The sequence below is a fragment of the Lepisosteus oculatus genome, unplaced genomic scaffold (assembly GCF_040954835.1).
Source record: "Lepisosteus oculatus isolate fLepOcu1 unplaced genomic scaffold, fLepOcu1.hap2 HAP2_SCAFFOLD_83, whole genome shotgun sequence".
NCBI lineage: Eukaryota > Metazoa > Chordata > Actinopteri > Semionotiformes > Lepisosteidae > Lepisosteus > Lepisosteus oculatus.
In genome coordinates this window covers 421,452-443,280 of record NW_027168394.1, presented here as the reverse complement: position 1 = coordinate 443,280, position 21,829 = coordinate 421,452, and the positions used below count along the sequence as shown (strand labels likewise).

The 21,829-nt window shown below is 47.1% G+C and overlaps 9 non-coding genes and 1 pseudogene across 9 annotated transcripts; 3 read left to right on the top strand and 7 right to left on the bottom strand.

Annotated features, from left to right (window-relative positions):
- Positions 1–1,691: 1,691 nt before the first annotated feature.
- trnam-cau (transfer RNA methionine (anticodon CAU)) lies at positions 1,692–1,764 on the bottom strand. Its single transcript has one exon. It is a non-coding gene; the product is annotated as a tRNA-Met (tRNA).
- A 2,354-nt stretch (positions 1,765–4,118) lies between these two features.
- trnae-uuc (transfer RNA glutamic acid (anticodon UUC)) lies at positions 4,119–4,190 on the top strand. Its single transcript has one exon. It is a non-coding gene; the product is annotated as a tRNA-Glu (tRNA).
- A 451-nt stretch (positions 4,191–4,641) lies between these two features.
- trnav-cac (transfer RNA valine (anticodon CAC)) lies at positions 4,642–4,714 on the top strand. Its single transcript has one exon. It is a non-coding gene; the product is annotated as a tRNA-Val (tRNA).
- Positions 4,715–5,348: 634 nt separating this feature from the next.
- trnad-guc (transfer RNA aspartic acid (anticodon GUC)) lies at positions 5,349–5,420 on the bottom strand. Its single transcript has one exon. It is a non-coding gene; the product is annotated as a tRNA-Asp (tRNA).
- A 5,925-nt stretch (positions 5,421–11,345) lies between these two features.
- trnat-agu (transfer RNA threonine (anticodon AGU)) lies at positions 11,346–11,419 on the bottom strand. The gene has a single exon. It is a non-coding gene; the product is annotated as a tRNA-Thr (tRNA).
- Positions 11,420–13,509: 2,090 nt separating this feature from the next.
- trnae-uuc (transfer RNA glutamic acid (anticodon UUC)) lies at positions 13,510–13,581 on the bottom strand. Its single transcript has one exon. It is a non-coding gene; the product is annotated as a tRNA-Glu (tRNA).
- Positions 13,582–14,428: 847 nt separating this feature from the next.
- Positions 14,429–14,501, bottom strand: trnav-aac (transfer RNA valine (anticodon AAC)). The gene has a single exon. It is a non-coding gene; the product is annotated as a tRNA-Val (tRNA).
- Positions 14,502–17,573: 3,072 nt separating this feature from the next.
- Positions 17,574–17,655, bottom strand: trnas-gcu (transfer RNA serine (anticodon GCU)). The gene has a single exon. It is a non-coding gene; the product is annotated as a tRNA-Ser (tRNA).
- A 1,624-nt stretch (positions 17,656–19,279) lies between these two features.
- trnar-acg (transfer RNA arginine (anticodon ACG)) lies at positions 19,280–19,352 on the top strand. Its single transcript has one exon. It is a non-coding gene; the product is annotated as a tRNA-Arg (tRNA).
- Positions 19,353–20,520: 1,168 nt separating this feature from the next.
- Positions 20,521–20,661, bottom strand: LOC138235833 (U1 spliceosomal RNA; annotated as a pseudogene).
- Positions 20,662–21,829: the final 1,168 nt, after the last annotated feature.

Below are 21,829 nucleotides of genomic sequence, written 5' to 3'. Positions count from 1 at the left end.
TATGTTGGTAAATAATGTCCTATGGAATTCTACTATTGATAAATTCTACTATGGAACTGCGATGTGTCCTGAAAAAATCTTCTATGATAGTGGTACAGTCCATCACACCCCACCTACAGCCTTTAAAAGAGAAAAAAATATTCTGATATTATGGTGGAAAAAGAGCCCTGGAATCTTTGTAGAAGGACCAAAGACGGAAAGAACGGGCAGTGTAACCATGGCGAAGAGAAGGGAAATATTGGAGAGAGCTTTTTTCATACACTTTTTATCATTGTTTTTCCAGCCCAACAATGATCAACAAATATGGGCAGGCGTCCTGTGCCAAATCCAATCTACCTTTCTTCCAAGCATACAGGAATGTCAGTGAATTAAATATTGACATATGAAAATACCCAAAAATATGCAATCACACATATGCAGTTTGAGCAAACATAAGACAATACCCAAGTACCACAAACTACCAGGCATCATTAGCAGTTCAGGTGGGGAGCTGTGTCAGCATGCGTAGGCTGCAAAGGAACAAGTAATAGGTCTATTCCATGCTTAAAAGAGAAGAAAGAAAACACAACATTTCAGCCGTGGAGCCCTCACACCTGAAGAAGGCTCCACGGCCGAAACGTTGTGTTTTCTTTCTTCTCTTTTCATCTAGTGTCATTAGCCAGTTCCTGTCAAAATAAAATAGAAATGGATAACATTCTAGAGAGAGTTTGAAATACCAAGGTACAATTTAAACCATATTTCTTCCACTACAACCACAATATTTTGGAGAGATCGCTGAGCCTAACTGTTCTGGCATGCCCGTTAGCCTCCGTCCTGCTTCAGCAATGAATGCAACGGGGCACATTCTGAGGGAGATGCGGTCAATCAGGTTGCAGGAAAACCACGCTATGCTTTTTTTTGAGATCCTGAAAAGGACAGAGGGGCCATGTATATGTGTGCAGCTGGATATGTAATTGCAGGTGGCGTAGCAAATTCTGCTGAAGCCCCACTGCCTGGTGTGGACGGTAGCTGTGCATGTTGCAGCAGAATTGTGCATGTGAGATCAAGGGGGCATGTCATGTGTTTGAGCACTTCACTCCCTTCCGGAAGCACGTGATTCCCTGAGTCCAAAAAATTTGTAAGTTCTTTGGATGACCTGTGGACCGATCTTTCACGATGAAGAATTCCTTAAGAAGAATAGATCTCGGCCCACCATCCCAATGCCTCCATCTCAAAACAGCAACCTCCCACTGCCCTTAGTCTGCAAGGCAGTCCTTTCAAGTGCGATGATGACGCCGGGACCTTCGTTGCCTATTGTACGAGCTGAACTTTTGTGCTCATCAATTCAACGCTCTTTCCATCAACTCATCTTGTCTTTTGACGCTTCGTGTTTTGTGCTCCTTTGACTATCGGCATATCGGGTGACTGCAAACACTGAAGTTCTTGCTTACGGAGTGTGGAATAGTGTTTTCAAGTGATCGCTGTTCTGTCATGTTGACGCCGAGTGAATCTTTCTTTGGCAACATGGGCAGGCTGACAGCAGCGCGAGCGAAAGTAATGGCAAATTTCTTGACTTATTTCTGAATGTGAATGTTCTTTAGAAAAGGGATGCGGCGTTGCTTCTCCCCCGTGTAAAGGTCACGCATTCCAGACGTGGTTATGAGCGAACAGTTGCCGCAAGTGTTTGAAAAGAGCAAGAGAGGAAGCAGCCCTGCCCCGTGTGAGGATCAAACTCAGGACCTTCAGATGATGAGACTGACGCGCTACCAACTACGCCAACGAGGCCAGCTGCAGTACACAGCCGGAAAGTTTGCCTCATGGATTTCAGTCGCCCGTTCCCTAATCTTTAGACGCCCTCTGCTGGATGTTGCATTTGCCTTTTGATCTCACCGATACTTTTTTGGTCTGTTTCTGTTGCGAGTCTGTTTTTCAGATCTCACCTAGCACAAGTCTCTCTGGCTGAAGTGGCCTCTCTGCTTCAGCATCGTGCCCTCACTCAGCCATTAAAAACGTCACTCGGACTTCTGACATGCTGACATGAAATGTCAAGAGAGAGTGGCGGAGACGCTTAAGGCAGAGAGAAGATGAAGAGGGGGCGTGGCTGCGAAATGATTGACAGCTGCATGACGCTCTCCATGCAAGGCGTGACCACAGGCTAAAGGACACCTTTCGGCACATCAAGCTCTAAGCACACACCTGGAGGACGTGGGAAATGATCCCGCTACCTCTCGCATGCAAAGCGAGCGCTGTACCATGCAAGCTAACCCCCCTCGCTGGGGCTCATGCCTCGGTGTCGCCTAGTGCCGCTTGTTCCCCTCTTACCGGGTGCAGTTCACTGCCCTTCGTCTGCAAGGCAGTCGTGTAATTGCGGCTTTCTTGACTTATTGATGAAGGTCTGACTGGACGAGCGAATGACGCCTCTCCCCCGTCCTCAAGCTCGCTGACAGAATAAAATGGAAAGTGCTGCCGTGGCTCATTGGTTTAGGGGTATGATTCTCACTTAGGGTGTGGGAGGTCCTGGGTTCAACTTGCGAATGAGCCCTTGTGTGTTCTTTTTGTCCTCGTCCACAAGACTGGGAACTGATATCCACATCACCTTGCAGCATCTGCTTATGGCAAACGATGGAATGTGACTAATGACTGAACGAGCCTGGTGAATACTCATCACGTGGCACAATGAGAGCGTGCAGTCAGCTGTCCAAGGCAGCAACCTCATTGCTCGTTCAAAAGAACACGTACTGAAAACTCATCACCACTATGTCGTAAATGAGCACCGCGATCGCTTGTTGTCATGCGTCCTTACTTGGGAAATGCAGAAGCAAAAACTGCCCTCTCTCAGTCACCGAAACGTGTGCGGCTCGCCTTGCACTCTCTGCGCCTCGCATATTTATGGAGCTGTCTGCTCTTCTTTCTGTTGAAGTACGCAAGTTACGTGGCGTACTGCAGACTATGATGTGCTCAATGACAGCTTTCAAGATTTGAAAACTATGAGCTTGATGGCTCAAGTCGAACGAATGTGGTTGTTACGCAATTGATGATCAAACGCACGTATTCTAACGATTCGTGAGAGTATGTTCTAAAGGTCCCTGGCTCGATCCCGGGTTTCGGCATTTTGTTTCATCGCGCCCTTTGTTCCTATCTCCAGCGCCCTCTGCCTAAAGTGACGCGTCCCTTTCTCAGCCCGAAACGCAAGCGAGACACCAGCAGCAGTCCCTACAGGTTTCCGTAGTGTAGCGGCTATCACGTTCGCCTAACACGCGAAAGGTCCCCGGTTCGAGACTGGGTGCAAACAGCCTCTTCTTGCACGCTCCTGCACTTCACAGAGGTCTTGAACCACCAGTCATTTGTTCCCAATGTATTTCCGGTGCCTTCATGCACTCTTGTACCAAACGCACGTTTTTTCTGTACCTGGAGCCGATCATTTGCAATTGGGCTATCCCTACAGACCAAGACGAGCTCTGTCGGCTCAAAAGCAGCGCAACACCTGCGAGAACAACAGAAAGATTAGTACCCAGCGGGGGCCTCTTAGTGAGCCCAAGATCTAATCAAGAATCGACTCCAGAAACAGGGCTTGGCGCATTGTTCCATACTCCGACCACTCTTGGTGTAAACAGGTCCCTCCTGGTCTCTGCATGAAATGCACTTTCCTGCGTTTGCTTTGGTGTAACTGGCTTCCCATGCATGGGCGAATGTGAAGAAGATCCTTAGTAAGTCATTGAAGAAACCCGAGAAGAGGTCGGAGTGGCCTCTGTCGTTCATCAACGATCCAGTCAGGCAGTACTCCTCTGTAAAGCGCTGTTCGTTCACATCGATTGGCTTTTTTTTGCCTTCATTCATGCAAGTAGTAAAAGCAGACGCCCCTATTCTGCCGTGACCCGGATTTGAACCAGGGTTGTTGTGGCCACAACGCAAAGTACTGACCACTATACGATCACGGCGAGTTACCGATACACACGTGGCAGGGCGGAAAAGGCTGTGCTCTCTTCGTGTGACATGATTCGGGAAAGTCCTGACGTTGCATTTCAACTGAGCCCCAGTATACATCGACCCTTCGGCACTCTGAGTGACAACTCTCTTGCGTGTTTTCTCATATTTATGTAGTTTGCTTGCATGATGCCCGGAACAGCAGGGTTGTGCACTCCCATATGGTCTAGCGGTTAGGATTCCTGGTTTTCACCCAGGCGGCCCGGGTTCGACTCCCGGTATGGGAACGTGTCAATTTTGCCTCCTGCTTTCCAAAAGATCAGCACTGTGTACGAAGGAGCCACATTAAAACTACTCAACGTGCAAAACGTGCGAGAAGAGGGGGCGCTTGTTTCCAGCCGAAACTTCTCGCGTGTGAGACGAGCTGACCATCGCTGCAGGAGGTGGGAGGGTCACTCTGGTAGACAGGGCTGACCTTCGGCAATAGGATTTATACTCTCCAAGATGATATTTGCACTTTCTGGAGAGGCGATTTTCTCCACTTCAGTAGCCCGATTTCGTCGATTGCGTGGAGAGGGCTGTAGAATGTGGCGCCGTCTTTCCTGCTCCGTCCATGACAGGCGTGCTGGTCTCTGGAGAGAGAGCACGGTCCATCAGCGCACCCCAATAAAGGCACTGGAAGCAGCTGAATCGCATTGGCGAAGCTCAGCGCTGGGCCGCTGGGCACATCTGACCACAGTTTCCGTAGTGTAGTGGTTATCACGTTCGCCTCACACGCGAAAGGTCCCCGGATCGAAACCGGGCGGAAACAGACCAGACTTCTTCTGTCGCCACGCACAAAAGGGGATTGGGGATTCACCTAGCGCTGTGATCGAACAGACCCACTCACCTCTTAGTGCGGCGGGATCTGCACAGTGCATGTCGCAGCGCATCCTGCTTTCACTTCAATGCGCGTCCTGATGTACCCCGGTCTCCCGCGTGACAGGTGGGGACAGGTGACAGGTCCACGTGACAGGTCCTATACTAACGAGGAAGACATCACTCTCTCCGACCCCCGGCATCGTGTCCCGACCCACCGTGCTGGAAGCCGACTCGTGCTGTGATTCCTTTACGGAGCAGAAATGACAACCGAGGAGCCGAGAGATCATTTCAGCATTTCGCGTCTGAACGGAAAACACAAACGACCAACTCGGAATGATTTGCCTTTGACGCTTATCAAAGCGTTCTTTGTGCATCGAACAGACCCACTCACCTCTTAGTGTGGCGGGATCTGCACAGTGCATGTCGCAGCGCTCCCTGCTTTCACTTCAATGTGTTTCCTGATGTCGAGTCTTGTGCCGTGCGGAGGCTCTGAAAGCGAGAGCAATGAAAAGGTGCACGACGCTGTGTTAGAAAACAGAGAAGTGAAAGGCAGTCCTTTCTCTAAGGAGGTAAAAGAAAAGCTACTCCCCGTCGGGGAATCGAACCCCGGTCTCCCGCGTGACAGGCGGGGATACTTGCCACTATACTAACGAGGAAGACATCACACGCTCCGACCCCCGGCATCGTGTCCCGACCCAGCGTGCTGGAAGGCGACGCGTGCTGTGATTCCTTTACGGAGCAGAAATGACAACCGAGGAGCCGAGAGATCATTTCAGCATTTCGCGTCTGAACGGAAAACACAAACGACCAACTCGGAATGACTTGCCTTTGACGCTTATATACCTCTTAGTGTGGCGGGATCTGCACAGTGCATGTCGCAGCGCTCCCTGCTTTCACTTCAATGTGCTTCCTGATGTCGAGTCGTGTGCCGTGCGGAGGCTCTGAAAGCGAGAGCAATGAAAAGGTGCACGACACTGTGAAATAAACATTAATAAACGCATATATAACGTCGAAAACACATCTAACACTAGGAGTATACAGCACTCTGCACAGTGTACGAAGTAAATTATTTTCGCAGTAATTAATTATATTTACTATATTTATTATACACGTGTAAATTAATTACTGCGAAAATAATTTACTTCGTACACTGTGCAGAGTGCCGTATACTCCTAGTGTTAGATGTGTTTTCGACGTTATATATGCATTTATTAATGTCGTCGATTTTACGGTTGCAATTCGACGTTGATTATACGTCGAGGCGACGTATATATACGTATAGCCGTATTTTCGCCGTGAATATACGTATATTCGACGAATCAATGCCCACAGCTTGGCATACAAGGGTTTTGCGGAGGGGTCTTGCCACCTGCCTGAAAAAAAAACAGTAAAATGTTTGAGTGCCTATAGAGTTTCTATTTTTATTTTCTTGAGAAAAGTTGATACCATTTCCTGGAAACCCCGTCCCCCATCAGTGCGCGGTGCCCGGGGAAAAATCTGTAGGGGGGCGTCTGAAATTCTGAGCGGGGGTGATATTTCGGTTGAAACGGAGCTGTACGGTGCAGCTACCCAAATGAAATCTCGCAGCTATGCCATTAATTAGTGCTTTATGATAGAAGATATCGACTAGCAATCTGGTATTTGCGATGAAGTTCAGTTTCACATTTTTCGTCACTCTCACTGGAGAGTATTGCCTGGAGCGAAAAGTACCATAAGCGTTCATTTTTGCAGCTACATGGACGTTCTGAATCGTTAAGAAAAAATGTTGTAAAACCAACAGAAAGCACAGACTGCTATAACTAGTCCTAGTTATATAACGATTTTAAGTATAATGATAAACTACTGCAAGGAATCGGTCCACCTGAGCAAACAGGATCGTAATGTTGACACTCAATAACGACACTGATATGTGCAGTTCCTGGACGGATAGCCCTCCTGCCCATCAAACAGACTGAGTGACTGTTCCTGTCATTTAGTGTTGTCTGACCATTGACAAAGTACAACTATTTTTTTAGGGCGCAAATTAAGTTAGGTAAATCTTTTTGCCCAAAACTGAAGGGGCAACATTCCCCCCTCCCCCCGTGATGCCAGGCCTGTCCCCATCCTATTCCATAATGTCATTATATATAATACCATACAACAGTGACCGATCCTTACTAACTACATGCGTTAAAATTGCACATCAGCTCATAGCAGGGGGCACATAGCCGCGATGTATTATCAATGTTATATTTCAACCATAATATCGACAACATTAATAAACGCATACGTTGAGAAAATATCGAACCCAGCATATTTTCCGGTTATATACCACAATGCATTGCTAGTATTCGTTGGTCACAATTTTGGACACATTTTTCAAACGTAGAAGTATATCCGCAAATATCTCAGCAATCCTCTTTTGACGAGTAAGTATGAACAATAATAATACTATCTGAATACATACAGATCTTTCTTAATATTATTTTGATTAAAATAGTACGTGAATAAGCAAAAAATGGCACATAAAATAGTGTGAATGGGGAAGATGACACAAAATCGTTTTGCCGTTTCTCTATTCTTATTCTATGTTGTACTTTCAAACTTTGGGTACTCTTTAATTAGGACAGACTTTATTGCTCAACTGCTATGATGCAAGCCAAATTTCATACATTTATTTCAGTTTTGAGCTTAGTAAACCGTTCACTTTTTAGATTATACTAAAGAAGATATTAATCATCATTTATTTGGGAAGTAATATTATATCATTTTCTCCTAGCTGCGGTGCTGAAGTCCCACCCTACATCAACAGAAAAAGAAATAAAGGAGCATGCAATGTGTTACTTGAAGAATGCATATGAAAGACAGGGGGCCAGGAGATCTGGACACTGAAAATAATAGGTTTTTGGTTCTAACTGTTAGGACAATTAGACAGGGTTTGCAAATAGTGGAAAAAAATCATCTTAACTTCCATTGTAATATTTTTTTTTCTTGGAAATATAGAAGTTGTACATTTTAAAATGTATATTTGAATCAAAATGTGGTTTTGAGTTAGTGTGTTAATGTAATTAGTTTTGTGTTTGTCATTACTATACTGTATATTGCCATGTTACCAGAATTTGTAGCTGAAGTTTAAGACTAGTTGTGTTTTTTTATGATTATTGCCCATATGTTGATTGTTGATTGATTGTATACAATGTATAATTTGAAATACATATGTTTCAGGTGTGAATGTGTATTTTCAGAATACATTTCTAAATCTAATCATTGGCTTGGTTTACTTGTTTCTACACCTATAAAATCTATCTTTGATGTATAATAGACCTCTACCCATATACGTATAATAGACCTCTGAAGTTATACGTATAATAGACCTCTAACCATATACGTATAATAGACCTCTAAAGTTATACGTATAATAGACCTCTAACCATATACGTATAATAGTCCTCTAAAGTTATCCGTATAATAGACCTCTAAAGTTATCCGGAACTCCAACCATATATGTATAATAGTCCTCTAAATTTATCCGTATAATAGAACTCCAACCATTTATGTATAATGAACGTCTAAACATAGACGTATAATTGACGTATAACTTTAGACGTATATTAGAATTTCATTCTAGACGAATTGTAGACCACATTTAGACGTATAAGGTATGCGTTTAATAGACGTATATTATACGTCTTTTGCCCACTGGGTGGGCTCCAGATGCACATGGAAGCAATCAAGTGTTTCATCCGAGCTGTTTCAAAGACTGCCCAAGAGCTTTCCTTTCACAGAGGCGCAACGATTAATGATGGGGGTGCACCCTTCAATGCGCCTTACGACTCTAGGGAGTGATTGAGACGATTCGTAGCGTGTGCTCATTTCTCTCTATTCCCCGTGTTGCAGTGGTAGGATGACGTAAATTACTGCTTCGACACGTAACGGCATTATAATCACGTGCAGGAGCTGAGGGCTTTAGTTTTGTTTCGTTTTCCATGACGTTCGTAAGCGCGCAAATCAAAGGCAAGTCCTGCGTCTAACACGAACGTAAATGCTTTTGAAAGTGCAGTGTGGTGCAGCTTGTAAAATCCTTGTCCACATTTGTGGTTTGTTGATGTTTGTTCTGTCTGCCAAAGTTGCATTTTGACATCCGGACGGGGGGACTTTATCATTTGAACGTGAAGCCAGCCTTAAACCCTCTGAGGTGTGTCTGTCTGCCGGCACGTATCTTGTGAAAGGTATTTTTTTTTAACGGAGAGCAACTTTAAAAAGGTATCCGCAGCCACCTCGCAGTCCGTGTTTGATTATAGGAGGAATGCGGCGGCGGCGAGCTCGCATTTGTCGTGCTCGAGTGTTTAAGGCGATGGGATCGAAATGCGTTGGGGACTCCCCGCGCAGGTTCGAAACCTGCCGACTCCGGCGTCTGCCGCATGTCGCCTTGTGCCTGCGCGGCAGAGGCGAAGTGCCGCTTCTCCTTTCCTGGTACTATAACAACGCGAAATCGCTTGGACCTGCTGCCATGGACATCAATTCTTCAGATAACCACACACTTTGCCTTCGCACCTCTGGTGCTCTGCTTATGCCTTTGAAAACCTAATGAATAAAGCTGAAAGAACCGACACGATATGTAGGTGCTGGTAAAGCACGCAGTAAAGAACTGTTAACAGCAAGGGTTTCAGTGGGTTAACTGAGGAGAAGGCGTGATCGCTAATTGTTGACTTTTTATTTGGTGTTAGAAACACTCTTACTGTGCATGACGTGCAACAAATGTAGCCACAGAAATTGCATCACGCTTTCATGTATGCTATTGCAAACACCAACGTTGCCTAGATAGAAAACCGAAATAGCCGTGGGTTTGCTTGCTGGTCTGAAGGATCTCTCTTCGAATCTCTATCATTTGTCAATGGAAGTAAAAGGCGCTGCAATCTGATACGTTCAGAATCAAACCCGCAGCTGTTGTTCGACTTTATTTCTTGACTAATTACAACTGAGTGTCGCATGAGCAGTTACATAAACTTGTCTGGTATATTTGAACACAAATGCCGTTCTTCAATTAAAACTAACAGTACATTGTCAGGGACATTCAGTTCTATACAAACAAGAGACAGACAAGAGAATATTTCTACCGTTCATGTGGACTACGTGTTGACTTACTGATCGGAATAATTGAAAGGTTCGGGCTCATAGCCGATGCAGTGCGTGCTAATTAGAACAGCAACGCTGAGCTCTCAGCACCGTACTGAGCCCAGGTGTTTTTCTAAAGCTGTCAGGTGCAGTTCATTTACATGAAGGAAATCTCTTACTGGGTACGATTACAATGCAGTAAGTAGCACAGACTACTTAGGGAGCAGCCCGATGTGTTTAAAAATGACCCGAGCCAGGTAAGAGTCAAACCTACAATCTCCTGATTCGTAATCAGACGCCTTATCCATTGCGCCACTGGACCTGGTGTAACACTGCAGGACTGTAACCCAGTGAGCTCAGCCCTGCAACTAGTAAAATATTACCCCCGGTCCATTCTTTTCCAAAAGTGAGAAACACCTGTTTTCTACATGTTGTCTGTTTTAAAACCATATCTCTTTAAACCAAACCAAAGAGTTTGTCTTTTGCACTGCTATTCTGATTCATTTCGATTTCAAAGAAAAAAAAAACATTACCTTCCAAAGCATCATAAAATTGTCCCTTCTTCCAGACTCTACTTCTCTCTTGTAGTAGTACAGCAGACCTTTCCAGGTGAGCAGATCACAGAGTCCGAAATGAGCTTCCTCAATCAAGCAAAGTACCTGAACATGACTCTGTCATCATAAAAGCGCCCCTGTAATAAAGAAATTAAATCCGAAATCAAGAGGGCAGTTGCCTACTGAAATACAAGAAGTCATCAATTTTAACCTAGCAACACATTAAAGGCTGCATCTATACAAGTACGATTCTAGAAATGCTCACCAGATTACGTTTTAAGAAGGAACTGTGCCTCAGGTTCCGCCGAGATCTTAACTCGGATGGCAGGATTCAGAGTCCGGAGTGCGGACTGATGGCGCACGGAGGGTCCATATACTGTGGATCCCTCAGTGATCTTCCGCGTATTCAAACCACCAGCGTGTGACTCCCCTGTCCCCGTGACCTCATTGCTCTGCTCTCTCCTCTGTGCAGCCGAGCCCGACTCACGGTAAAGTGAAAAAAAATATGCCCTCAACGTGAGATTTAGTCTGGAGCGAGGATAGATGTTACCTTTTTATCATTGAACAGGATGTATGTGATGTGGCGACTAGGTTCAATTTTGTATCCTCTTTAAAAGATTAAGGACTGGGGTGAGCGTGATTTACCAGCTAAGAACCCGACGTGCGCACCGTTTAAGCTGCATAGACTCGGTCGTTTAACTCTTCTCCATTAGTAGGGTTAAGGTTAAAGAAAAAAACATTGCTGACTTCTTTTTTTTTTGCCAGCCGCTAGCGCTGATTAGCAAGGTTTGTATTTCATGTTTTGCAAGTTGCATCCATTTTAAGAAAAACAAGTCGCGTTAAAGACAGGAAATGAATACTTGCATTTAATTAAGTCTAGCCGTAGGCGGTTGTCCATAATGACCAGTACTGTTCAAGAAGACAGAACAAAGAAGGCACCGCTGGGATTCGAACCCAGGATCTCCTGTTTACTAGACAGGCGCTTTAACCAACTAAGCCACAGTGCCCCGGGAGTGTTGTCCTTTTGCAGCCACTTGGACACACCTTTAGAAAAACATTTTGTTAGGCATTCTGCCTCAGCCTAAACACCTATAGCTTGCAAAGCGCATGCTATTAGACAGGCACCTCTGCAAGACCTTAAGAGTCTCTTAAACTAGTGATAGTAAGGTGTTCCCAATGGGTGATGTTCGGCTTTCAAATCATCTCTCCGTGGAAGCACCGAGATGCAGCTGTTTAAGGCTTAGAAGCAGCTGACTGTTTCACTACCTAGCTGATCACTGTCAGTCAGGGAGCTTAGAGGTGAAAAGCCTGTCTGAGAGACAATTCGCCGTCGATCAGTTCAATATGTTCCGTACCAGCTCGGCGCACCCGAGATCATCTTGGTAGCCGTGTAGCTCAGATGAGTGAGAGCTTGTGTGTATTTACCACCGTGATTGGATGCCGGCCCTTCTCAGGTCACAGTAAACCTTCTGCTCAAAAAAAGTGAGGTAAAACCTCACTCTGCACAGTAAAACCTAAAAAAGTGAGGTTTTATTTAATCTCTGACCAAGGGAAACGTTTCATTTTTTCAAAGAAATGTTTGTTAAAAAATAAAGTCATAGTTCCATGGGATTCAATCATAGACCGTGTGACATGGAAGTCAGGAACCTAACCCACTAAAGCACTACAGAAACATTATCGACAGACAATGTACAGCGTGTACTATTCTTGTGTTGCGGTACATGAATATAATTATATCGTTATTAATTTCTAATTTATAACTTTATTAACTTTATAAATTAACTTTATAAATTTATTAACGTTATTAATTAATTTCACGACGCACAGACAGAGCGTGGGGAGCCGCCGCCTGCAAACACAGCTCCAGGCAGGACTCCGCTCTGCAGGAGCCGCAGAGCAGAGGAGATGGGGGCAGCTTAGCTCCTGTGCAGAGACCTGAGCTGCTGTTGCTGCGGACGCTGTCTTTTCTGCACTCGGGGTAGGAGTGAATGTTGAGTTGCCCTTAGAAATGAAGCAGAGCACTTCAACGGCACGGGTGTGTGTGTGTGCGCCCTGGTGATTCTGGGAGACAGATCGAACCTGGGCTAAAAGAGAGGAGGCTTAGCCCTCTTCCATTTACTAGTTCAAAGTTGTACAACCCATTTGTATCTGCTAGGCGGCGCAGTCGTCGTGCACAAAGAACGCTTTGAAAAGCGTCAAAGGCAAGTCATTCTGAGTTGGTTGTTTGTGTTTTCCGTTCAGACGCGAAATGCTGAAATGATCTCTCGGCTCCTCGGTTGTCATTTCTGCTCCGTAAAGGAATCACAGCACGCGTCGGCTTCCAGCACGGTGGGTCGGGACACGATGCCGGGGGGTCGGAGAGAGCGATGTCTTCCTCATTAGTATAGGACCTGTCACCTGTCCCCACCTGTCACGCGGGAGACAGGGGTACATCAGGACGCGCATTGAAGTGAAAGCAGGATGCGCTGCGACATGCACTGTGCAGATCCCGCCACACTAAGAGGTGAGTGGGTCTGTTCGATAACAGCGCTAGGCGAATCCCCAATCCCCTTTTGTGCGTGGCGACAAAAGAAGTCTGAAGTCCGTTTCCACCCGGGGACCTTTCGCGTGTGAGGCGAACGTGATAACCACTACACTACGGAAACAGTGGTCAGATGTGCCCAGCGGCCCAGTGCTGAGCTTCGCCAATGCGATTCAGCGGCTTCCAGTGCCTTTATTGGTGTGCGCTGATGGACCGTGCTCTCTCTCCAGAGTCCAGCACGCCTGTCATGGACGGAGCAGGAAAGGCGGCGCCACATTCTACAGCCCTCTCCACGCAATCGACGAAATCGGGCTACTGAAGTGGAGAAAATCGCCTCTCCAGAAAGTGCAAATATCATCTTGGAGAGTATAAATCCTATTGCCAAAGGTCAGCCCTGTCTACCAGAGTAACCCTCCCACCTCCTGCAGCGATGGTCAGCTCGTCTCACACGCGAGAAGTTTCGGCTGGAAACAAGCGCCCCCTCTTCTCGCACGTTTTGCACGTTCGAGTAGTTTTAATGCGGCTCCTTCGTACACGGTGCTGATCTTTTGGAAAGCAGGAGGCAAAATTAACACGTTCTCATACCGGGAGTCGAACCCGGGCCGCCTGGGTGAAAGCCAGGAATCCTAACCGCTAGACCATATGGGAGCACGCAACCCTGCTGTTCCGGGCATCATGCAAGCAAACCACAGAAATATTAGAAAACACGCAAGAGAGTTGTCACTCAGAGTGTCGAAGGGTCGATGTATACTGGGGCTCAGTTGAAATGCAACGTCAGGACTTTTCCGAATTATGTCACACGAAGAGAGCACAGCCTTTTCCGCCCTGCCACGTGTGTATCGGTAACTCGCCGTGATCGTATAGTGGTCAGTACTTTGCGTTGTGGCCGCAACAACCCCAGTTCGAATCCGGGTCACGGCAGAATAGGGGCGTCTGCTTTTACTACTTGCACGAATGAAGGCAAAAAAAAGCCAATCGATGTGAACGAACGGCGCTTTACAGAGGAGTACTGCCTGACTGGATCGTTGATGAACGACAGAGGCCACTCTGACCTCTTCTCGGGTTTCTTCAATTACTTACTAAGGATCTTCTTCACATTCGCCCATGCAGGGGAAGCCAGTTACACCAAAGCAAACGTAGGAAAGTGCAATTCAAGCAGAGACCAGGAGGGACTTGTTTACACCGAGAGTGGTCGGAGAATGGAACAATGCGCCCAGCCCTGTTGGTGGAGCCGATTCTTGATGAGATCTTGGGCTCACTAAGAAGCCCCCGCTGGATGCTAATCTTTCTGCTGTTCTTGCAGGTCCTGCGCTGCTTTTGAGCCGACAAGGCTCGTCCTGGTCTGTCGGCACAACCCACTTGCAAATGATCGGCTCCGTGTACAGACGGAACGTGCGTTTGGTACAAGACTGCATGAAGGCACCGGAAATACATTGGGAACAAATGACCGGTCGCTCAATACCTCTGTGAAGTACAGGAGCATGCAGAACGAGGCTGTTTCCGCCCGGTCTCGAACCGGGGACCTTTCGCGTGTTAGGCGAACGTGATAGCCGCTACACTACGGAAACCTGCAGGGACAGTTGCTGGTGTCTCGCTTGCGTTTCCGGCTGAGAAAGGGAAGCGTCACTTTAGGCAGGGGGCGCTGGAGAGAGGAACAAAGGGCGCGATGAAACAAAATACCGAAACCCTGGATTTTTAGATCTTCAGTCTAACGCTCTCCCAACTGAGCTATTTCGGCGGTGGACAGAGCGCACAGCCACCTGCTCCAGCCTTCCTGTGTTGCGGCATGAGCGCACCAAGAGGAGCGGGAGAGTGTTGCAGGAACGTCACTCAGAAGGAAAGCCACCCAGCTGCGCCCTCTGAGCTCTGTCCAGCGCATCTTCCTCGCATGGACTCCTGCCTGCGACGGGCAGGAAACAATTAGCAAGAACAGAACAACACCCCATGGGTGTCTCATGACCACACCTTAGGTTGTGACACGTGCAGGTGTGAGGGGTTGCCGGGCTACTTTGGAGCAGAGCTTGGGCGGAGGGGGGGCGGGAAAGCAGACAAAGAGGTGACACCTCAAGGTCTGCACGATCACAGCTCTCCGCCGCCCCAGGCTTCCGCTCGATAAGCTGCTGGACACACCCGCCCCTCCTCACACAGACCGTGGAAAAGCCCCCGAGTGGGAGGGCTCTCTCTTCCTCCCAGGAGCTCTTGGACACGACGCACAGACAGGGTGCGGGGAGCTGCCGCCTGCAAACACGGCTCCAGGCAGGACTCCGCTCCGCAGGAGCCGCAGAGCAGAGCAGAGGAGATGGGGGCAGCTTAGCTCCTGTGCAGAGACCTGAGCTGCTGCTGCTGCAGACGCTGTCTTTTCTGCACTCGGGGTAGGAGTGAATGTTGAGTTGCCCTTAGAAATGAAGCAGAGCACTTCAACGGCACAGGTGTGTGTGTGTGCGTGCGCCCTGGTGATTCTGGGAGACAGATCGAACCTGGGCTAAAAGAGAGGAGGCTTAGCCCTCTTCCATTTGCTACTTCAAAGTTGTACAACCCATTTGTATCTGCTAGGCGGCGCAGTCGTCGTGCACAAAGAACGCTTTGAAAAGCGTCCAAAGCAAGTCATTCCGAGTTGGTCGTTTGTGTTTTCCACTAATGTAAGAGCTATTTCAAGTGCGACGTGGTGCGGCTTTTCAAATGCTTGTGGGCATTTCTCTGTTGTTGATTCTTTTTTTGTCTGTAACAAAGTGGCATTTTCATGTCCGGACGGGGAGACTTTATCATTCCGACATGAAGCCACCCTTAAGTCCTCTGAGGCGTGTCTGTCTGCAAGGCTTGTATTTTGGAAATGTTTTTTTGAAACGGAAAACGACTTTGAAATAGGCTTCCGCCGGCGTCTCGCGATCCAGGTAAGATTGTAGCAAGAACGCAGCGGCTGTGGGGCTTGCTGTAGTCGTGGCCGAGTGGTTAAGGCGATGGCCTAGAAATCCATTGGGGTCTCCCCGCGCAGGTTCGAATCCTGCCGACTACGTTATCTGCCTCCAGTCGGTGTGTTTCGGCGCAAGCAAAGAAGTGCGCCTCTTTGCTGTTCCTGGTGGTTTTAAAACGCCCAATCGCTTGTACCCGCTGCCTTGGAAATAAGTTCTTCAGCATCCGCGAATGGCATTTTGCAGCTGGAAGCAGATGTCGATGCACTTTGCACAGAGCACCAAAAAAGCGTCTTTTTTGAAGGCCCAGGCACTGAGCATTGGTGGTTCAGTGGTAGCATTCTCGCCTGCCATGCGGGAGGCTCGGGTTCGATTCCCGGCCAATGCAGTGGCTTTTGCAGCGAGCGGCTCCATCACTTGCATCCCCTTGCAACTCGCAACTGAAAACCCACTGAAGCTAAGCAGGTGTGAGCCAGGTCAGTACCCGAATAAGGGTGAGCTACAGGGAAAAACAAAGCTTCCAGCTGGAAGCGGTGTTAATGGTGCCGGCGGGGGGGCGCTCACCCTGAGGTCTGTGCGGGTCCCAATGCCCCAGTATAGTGACGGAGTTGCTGTGTTGTAAAAGGGCGCTGTCTTTTGGATGAGATGTAAAACCGAGGTCACAGCGTTCTGTGGTCATTCAAAATGACCACCAAAACCTTTGACAAAAGCTCTTGGTAATTGATGGTCTTCAATAATGCTTCTCCTTTAGGTACATTTTAAATCAGCTGAAAAATGCTGTGAAATGGGGGGGCACTTCAGGCCAGTGTAGGATTTGGGTTACAAGAACCATGAAACTGCACGAGAAAGCCCGTACACTGAATTACACGGCTTTCTATTCAAAGGAGGACAAAAGAAATTCCCTGAGTTTGATTTTTTGCAGCACAGAGAGGAGCACTGTCGTGAGGCTGGTTAGCTCAGTTGGTTAGAGTGTGGTGCTAATAACGCCAAGGTCGCGGGTTCGAGCCCGTACGGGCCAGGTCCTTTTCTCCTCTCTTACCAAAGCTGTTAGGTTCCTTTCCGTGGTGAGAGGGGTTGTCATGCAACGCTGCCACATAGTGCCGACAGACAAGAGTGTTGCGTGAGAAGAGAAAAGTGTTTGAAGATTTAAGAGTGTCTTAGGTGGAGCCAAAATCAAGTGTCACAAATGCAAGTGGTTGGATTTCCAATGTTTAATATGGTAAATCCTTAAGTTTCTTGGCGGTATCCTTTACAGTCCTCTGTTCGGTCGACAAGGGACTGAAGGGGGCAGCTTTCCTCACACATACAGTGCAATGTACTGTAGTGTTCCCCTTCATTGAATTCGCAGTTCTGCATCAGACCTCTAACTCGTTTCCTTAGCTTGGATTTAAGCCACGAAGCAGGCTTCTACTGTATAAGGAATCACAAACTATTTGAGAGGCCACCATCCCAGGGGGAACTGACAAAGCCTATCCCTAAACACCTAGGACGGTCTCTCGAGAGACTGTAAAAATCGCTTTCTCCGTTTGCGTTGCAAGTAAGTGAAAACGCGGTCTCAACCCAGAGCCACTTGGCAGCAGCGACACGTAAATACCGTTACTGTTACTGCTCGATACCGACGTTAGCCTACTATACCATGTTCAGCCACCGCTAGAAAATGCACGGCTCTAGAACCAGAGCAAACGACAGGAGGGCCAACGCCGAACGGGCACACGTGTCAGACATGGAGCGCGACGAGAATGGGATTCGAACCCATGCGTGCAGAGCACAATGGATTAGCAGTCCATCGCCTTAACCACTCGGCCACCTCGTCGAGGGATCTGCGCTGTCCGGACATGGGTTGGCGCGCTCCAGATGATCTTTTTCTTTTTTTTCCCCCGTACTCGAGGGTCATTTTCCTGTTCCACATGCAATTTCAACATTTTCCTTGGGAGATGTCAAGCCAGCAAGCCACTGCTGTGGTTCAGTGGCCAGTGTGGAGTTCAGTGGCCCTGTTGTACACAGAAAGCACATTGAGCTCCTTGGACATGAAAAGTTCCAGATAAAAGCCATTTGTCACCCTTTCTCTTGGTGTTGATGTTGCTATTATATGTAAAGGTGGCAACTTGCTCAGCGAGCAGGCGGAGCACACACCGAATGCAGATGTGTCTGAGTGGTGTGTCCAAGTGGCTGTCAAAGGACAGCTCTCCTGGGGCGCCGTGGCTTAGTTGCTTAAGGTGCCTGTCTAGTACACAGGAGACCCTGGCTCCGAATCCCAGCGGTGCCTTTTTTGTTCTGTCTTCTCGAACAGAACTGGTCATTATGGACAACCGCCTACGGCTAGACTTAATTAAATGCAAGCATTCATTTCCTGTCTTGAACAACTTGTTTTTCTTATAATGGATGCAACTTGCAAAACATGAAATACAAACCTTGCTAATCAGCACTCGTGGCTGGCAAAAAAAAAAAGAAGTCAGCAATGTTTTTTTCTTTAACCTTAACCCTTCTAATGGAGAAGAGTTAAACGACCGAGTCTATGCAGCTTAAACGGTGCGCACGTCGGGTTCTTAGCTGAAAGGGTGGTAAATCACGCTCACCCCAGTCCTTAATCTTTTAAAGAGGATACAAAATTGAACCTAGTCGCCACATCACATACATCCTGTTCAACGATAAAAAGGTAACGTCTATCCTCACTCCAGAGTCAATCTCACGTTGAGGGCATATTTTTTTCCACTTTACCATGAGTCGGGCTCGGCTGCACAGAGGCGAGAGCAGAGCAATGAGGTCACGGGGACAGGGGAGTCACACGCTGGCTGTTTGAACACGCGGAAGATCACTGAGGGATCCACAGTATATGGACCCTCCGTGCGCCATCAGTCCGCACTCCGGACTCTGAATCCTGCCATCCGAGTTAAGATCTCGGCGGAACCTGAGGCGCAGTTCCTTCTTAAAACGTAATCTGGTGAGCATTTCTAGAATCGTACTTGTATAGATGCAGCCTTTAATGTGTTGCTAGGTTAAAATTGATGACTTCTTGAACTTCAGTAGGCAACTGCCCTCTTGATTTCGGATTTAATTTCTTTATTACAGGGGCACTTTTATGAAGACAGAGTCATGTTCAGGTACTTTGCTTGATGGAGGAAGCTCATTTCGGACTCTGTGACCTGCTCACCTGGAAAGGTCTGCTGTACTACTACAAGAGAGAAGTAGAGTCTGGAAGAAGGGACAATTTTATGATGCTTTGGAAGATAATGTTTTTTTTTTCTTTGAAATCGAAATGAATCAGAATATCAGTGCAAAAGACAGACTCTTGGTTTGGTTTAAAGAGATATGGTTTTAAAACAGACAAAATGTAGAAAACAGGTGTTTCTCACTTTTGGAAAAGAATGGACCGGGGATAATATTTTACTAGTTGCAGTGCTGATCTCACTGGGTTACAGTCCTGCAGTGTCACACCGGGGCCAGTGGCGCAATGGATAACGCGTCTGACTACGGATCAGGAGATTGCAGGTTCGACTCCTGCCTGGCTCGGGTCCTTTTTAAACGCATCGGGCTACTCCCTAATTAGTCTGTGCTACTTACTGCATTGTAATCGTACCCAGTAAGAGATTTCCTTCATGTAAATGAACTGCACCTGACAGCTTTAGAAAAACACCTGGCCTCAGTACGGTGCTGAGAGCTCAGCGTTGCTGTTCTAATTAGCACGCACTGCATCGGCTATGAGCCTGAACTTTTCAATTATTCCGATCAGTAAGTCAACACGTAGTCCACATGAACGGTAGAAATATTCTCTTGTCTGTCTCTTGTTTGTATAGAACTGAATGTCCCTGACAATGTACTGTTAGTTTTAATTGAAGAACGGCATTTGTGTTCAAATATACCAGACAAGTTTATGTAACTGCTCATGCGACACTCAGATGTAATTAGTCAAGAAATAAAGTCGAACAACAGCTGCGGGTTTGATTCTGAATGTATGAGATTGCAGTGCCTTTTACTTCCATTGACAAATGATAGAGATTCGAAGAGAGATCCTTCAGACCAGCAAGCAAACCCACGGCTATTTCGGTTTTCTATCTAGGCAACGTTGGTGTCTGCAATAGCATACGTTGGTGCCGTAGGCTTTGGGAGGAAAACCTGCAGGATGGAAAGGTGATCTATAGCCTCATCTCTAGAGATGTTTTGTTGCTGTGGCATGTGTGTGACCCATATTAAAAAAAAAATATCGAAGCTGCCTCTAAATCTGCAAATGAAGATGAGTCGATATACCACTTGTTTTTCGTATAACTAGACATATATTCATTTGTTACTGATTTCATTCATTGAGCACGGGTACAATAGAGGTACAGCAATTCACTGTTTGACATGTCTGGTACAGAACCTACAGAACCTAGCAATTAAAAAAAGGGGTGAAACTGTCTTTAGACTCAGCATACAGTACCGAGGCCACCCATGACCAAATAAAGGCTAACCTCGATAATCAGCCTAAAGAACGCAGACTACAGCAAAACGACTGACTTTGAAAAGGGAATGAACGTCCGGAAGGAGTAGTGGAACTAGCTTGAGATGCTTCTCCGGACCCCTAACTAAAAGCCACCGAGAACCAGCAGCGGCGTCGACTCCTTTCGAACCGGGATCCTTCCGCAGCCACGCATTTCGTGGTGTCCTAACCCTCCCGTATCTGATTTTGGACCATGCACATCAGGGGAGAGCACGAACGCAGTCCCCCACTACCAGAAATTATGCAGTCGAGATTCCCACATTTGGGGAATTCGCAGGGGTCAGCACAGCCGGAGTGCAACGGCCGAGCCTCGCCCTGGGTGAACCGATTCGATTTCGATTTTTAAGAACTTTATTTTCTTTTCACAAAAAAATACAGGACATCACAAATCAGAAAGCTTTACATTAATATACATACTTAAAACAGTATATATGATCACATCTCATTACATTTTGACACGGTAACAGTTACATAGCAACAATTTTCTTTTTTTCTGGTGCAAATCACATTCTTTACTTAAACATGATAATGTTTTTCACAGTTTCTTGAGATATTGACCTATGCTCTCTATTTCCCACAGATTTTCTGCTTCCTCCCTCCCTTCTCTCCACAGATCTCTGAGGTAATAGTTCTCTCGGGTGATGAACAGGGCCAGGCTACCTGCTGCCTTGACTGGGACCTCGATGCCTTTGAACAGCCCCATGTTCCTCACTCTCCACAGGGCGTCTTTCCCACTGTTCACCACGGCCCAGATCCTGTCAAACACGTCGGGAGGAAGTTTGACAGGAGAGATGCCGTATATGACGAAAGCAGCGGTCAGGGTAAATTGGGGCAAGAGAGCCTGCAACCAATCTTCAAACTGTGCCCAGAAGGCCTTAGCAAAAAAACAGGACCACAGGAGATGGGTCACAGTCTCCTCCTCGCCGCAGCCCACCCTAACGCAGCGAGGGCTGGGGGTGAGGCCCCTACGGTACAAGAAAGTTCGTACCGGTAAGCACTGGTGGAAGACACTCCAGGCTAAATCTCTGTTAATGTTGCACAGAAATTTAGAGGATGTGTGTCTCCACACCTTCCTTGTTTGGGCTGATGTTAAAATGCCCACAGGGGTCTGCCTATTGTTCTGGGGTGCAACGAAATCTTCCAGTTTTTGGACGCTGACATCTCGGAGGGGAATATGGCCAATTGGGTGAGATCTTAGAAAACTTTTAACTGTCCCATAAATTGCAGGGCATGTGTCAGAGAGTGGGACGTCCAGCTTGGGTCTGACACCCCACACTCTGAACTCCTCCCTACCTACCCAGAGCCTGGAAAAATAAGTCCAGGTACGCGCTGCAGGTGCTGTTGCAAAGCCTCTCAGCACAGAGGCCAGGAAAATGCACAGCAGCTTCGTAGCAATATCTGGGACAGACTTCCCCCCTGAGGGTAGCGGCCTGTACATTATTTCCCTTCTGAGTCTTTCCTGCTTCCCACCCCATAGAAATTGAAACATCAATCTCCTCAGCACCGCTGC